Genomic DNA, 4,198 nt, shown 5'->3' on the forward strand with positions numbered 1-4,198 from the left:
TCACTAACCACAGCTACTGTAGACTGCACAATGGTAGGCCTTCAAAAGCATGACATTTTCGCTTTAGTTTGATATTTAATTTACTTTATCCGCTTTCATGCGTTCATTGAACGTCCGCAGTGCTGTAATGGAAACCTTATTGCGTAGCCAAGTAGCCTATATATTGAGTTATTTTTAAATTATGCATGATTTACTTTTTATTAATTTCGTAGGCTGGCTTCATTTTGTTATATAGAAGTATCTAAATAACCTGGTAAAATGTACCAGAATTCAGGAAATTGCATCTAGTCCAAAAAAAAATTTCTGGGGGAGGACCCCCATACCCCCCACTGAAATGTCCCACCCACTTTCAGAATGCCTCCATCGCCCATGGTCCGAGCATTAGGCTAGATCCCTTTGATACCAATGTTAATTTAACTCTGGGACCCTGGTCCCTACACCTGAGAACCAATGTACTTTTTTTTTACTGTACGGTATATTTGTATAATGCTGAACGAGCCAAATATTTGTATAATGCTGAACGAGCCAAACAAAAATTTCCGCAGCAAAATTTTGGTTGGCCCCACCAAATCTCACTCCAAGGTTTTTTGTAAAGTTGGCAGCCCTGAAACTATATGCATGTTGGCCTACTAATGAATTTAACAACAGTACGTGTATTTACTATTGTTGATGTTGAGAAACTTGCATACTGTATACTACTACACCTGTGTTGGCCCTGAATGAAATAGTCTACCCAGGTTAAAATGTCTTGCACTTTATCACAATACTAAAGCGTCTGATACCTTAGTGATTGAGTTTATGTACGACACTATATGAACACAGATTTCTTCCTAAGATAGTTTTGCTGTAGTCCAACTCCAGTGTGAAATAACTAGACTAGCACCTTGCAAAATCAATGCTTCCCCAACTTTTTTGCTGACGCAAATGTAACCATCTGAACACCACATTTGCCATTACTTGTATACTGCAAAGATGACGTTTAGTCTCTGTGTTTTGAGATAAAATGCAGAAGGCCGAACTTCGTTATGAGGTAGGACAACATTGTTACTGTCTTCCTTCCCATAAGCGACATAAAGGCACTTTGTGATTATCTGAAGCCAACTGAGTAGCCAACTGGAAATGTAGCTTACGTTATAACGGGTATTGAGAGTTTGACTAATAATGTGGACGAGGAAGATGAACAGTGCCTATAGTAGCCTACGAACAGGTTGGCATATTTAGCGAACTGATTTGTAGCCTATCTTTAAGATACATTTATAACGAAACTCAATATCCAACATGACAGTAGCCAAGGCTATTTCAGTGTTTTCAAGCAGGCCTAGCTTCAGATAGTTAGCTTCAGACAACCCCAAGTAGGCCTAGGCTAGCTTATATTGGTCACAGACGCGGTAACTACTAACACGTTTGTGCCATGGCACGCAATCAATACCGCAGCAGATAGCATTTCGATTTTCTCTGATACAGTCCTTACCCATTCTATTGGACAATTCAAAAAGTGATAGCAATCTAACACATATAATTGATAAGATGGTACATGATTGGATAGCTGGATATCCTTTAAGATCAAAAGCTCTAAAGTTACAAAATATAGTACTACTTGGATGTCCACACCACAAAGAAATTGATAATGTGGAGCAGTTTTTGCTAGCTCCTATATGGGGACCTCAAGGCACAACTGTTGCACAGTACTACCATCGTGCAGTGATGAACGGCAAAGTTTTCACAACAGAAAAATATGGAACCATGCAAAGACACAATAGCTATACAGTTGAACTGAAAAACGGAAGCATTGGGAAAATACTATCTATCATCAGCTTAGAAAGTAATGTGCCTGTGTTGGTTATTCAACTTTTTCATTCTGAAAATGCAATTTTTGCATCAGAGACTGTGGGGCATTTGAAATTGATTAGTGCAACCCCCGCTAAAGTTGCAGTGAAATACAGTGACATAGTCAGAAAGGTCGTATTTATGAAATTTGAGAAAATGATGTATGCATCACTTCAGCCAAATGGCATTGAAATAGATTAATCTTTTGCAATGAACTCCCCTTTCATGTGTACCTTTTTCCCCTCTCTCTTGCTGCTGTACAGGCCAATGGCTTTTGTTGTATGTCTTCACAAATGATAAATAAAGTCTGATTAATGAAGACTTGTACTTTCAGTTCATCTTTGCATCATATAGCCATGATCAGTTGTTTCAATAAAAGGTTTTAAGAGTTATAATAGTTCAAAGTAAGCTAAAGAGGCTAAAATCCTGTATAAGCCAAACAAATAAACCCATTGGGGGAAAAAAAATCCTATTGGAAAGTCATGATGAAAATCCTATTGGAAAGTCCAAATCCCATAGAACCACCCTCCAGTCCTTTAGAATCCTATGGGACTTTAACAATCACAATGCACACTCTATTGGAATCCTGTTGGTATGACAATAAATCCTTTAGGATTTCCACTATCCAATAGGATTGTAATGAAAAAAAACAAAATCCAATAGGACTTTCTGATAAGGGTCATGGCAGAGTAACTGATAGTTTAGCTCACTAAAATGTCGAAGTAGCTTGCCCAACACTGTATTATTCACATGTCATAATTACCCTGACAAGAATAAGATGCCTCTCAAATTCCTTTTCATTCATTTATTTATTATTTTGTATCTCTCCAGAACAACTGCCTTGTTCAAGAAGACTGTGAATGAACTGAACGGTCTCCTCACACCCCTGGAACTGAGGAAGGTGCAGCTCTTCATTGCAGTACTGCAGGGCATCTGCTACACTGTGACTGAATGTTTGATTTATGAGCTCCACCTTCATCACCTGCATTCGCCACTCTGTGTCCCATTTTCCCATCGTCTGGTTGACTCAGTCCTCTTTTATGGAGTACCCAGTTTACTATGCCATCTTATTTGCCCACCTGCTGTCTGAAGCACTTTTGTTCTCAGCCAAAGTGTACCCAAGCAATTTTAGCAAGGTGGGAACATACAAAATGACATGTACCAGTTGTCGAAATCATAGAACCAACTGCATGACGGTAACTCTGTCTCACTGAGCCTGTGAAGACACTCCCTGATTCTTTACTGATTGCAATGAACGGGTTGATCTTAGCAGTTTCTAAAATGTTTCTTAATTCCTTTTTATTTAATCTCTTCATTGGGGCTGGAACCTTTCTGTGAACTGTAAATAACAGATGCTGTTGATGGAACTTTTCTGTCAACTGTGAACTATATTTAACTCATTAAACTTGTATCAAACTAGTTTTGTCTATGCTGTCAAACATGGATTATGTTCCCAGTTTTGATATCGGACGTCAGGTCACTTTATATCATATATCAGAATATTCTATTACTGTTAAACCCACTATGAATATTAAAATACGCTAAATCATGTGTCCTGTATCATAGCTACATGTATGACCTTTGCAGCAAAAAAAAAACGCGTGAGAATCTGTTCGGTATTCAGTGAGATATGATTAATTAAGTGCGCTGACAGCTCATCTCACCGGCCAAACAGATTACACTGAGTGGAGTGGATGACCGGTCCAAGATGGCGGCTCCAAATCTCGTCAGCGCTAGTAAGGAGCATAGACAGTAAGGTAAGGAGTAGCGGTCGATGCGGTGTCTATGTATATTATGTCTATGCTTCAAACTGCTGCAAGTGCATCAAGAAAGGTCCTGCCTTAGACCATGTTAATGGCCAATTGTAGACTAAGATTTGGGGGTGTCCAATCGAATCTCAAGGGTGGCCTGTGCCACCCTTCTGACTCCGCCCCTGCAGAGGTGGTGGCAAAATGTAATTATATGATATTTCCTGTGGGGGCGTGGGCTTCGATAATCTCACTCCTTTTTGACCATATCTCTGTTTGCATCCCTGTATGTATCCACCAGCTGCCTGCCTGCAGCCTACTTCCAAAACTCCAAAGCTGCTTGCTGTCAGATTTGGTCCGAGGGAACAAGTTCAGTGTATCAACAACACTCAATAACAGTTTATGTGATGTGTTAATCAATTAAATTCCCAACAATTTCACAACAGCTAGTTCTGGAGTAAACAACCCCCCCCCCCCCCTCACACCCCCACAGTTGTGTGTGTAATAGTGATGGGCCTATTTCACAAAACTTCTGCTTTCTGTTGCCATTTTTGCCATATATTCAACAAGAGCAACATTGCAATAGTGGCGATTAACCCCTTTAAGAAAGATAAATTAAATAC

The sequence above is a fragment of the Alosa sapidissima genome, chromosome 21 (genome assembly GCF_018492685.1).
Source record: "Alosa sapidissima isolate fAloSap1 chromosome 21, fAloSap1.pri, whole genome shotgun sequence".
NCBI lineage: Eukaryota > Metazoa > Chordata > Actinopteri > Clupeiformes > Clupeidae > Alosa > Alosa sapidissima.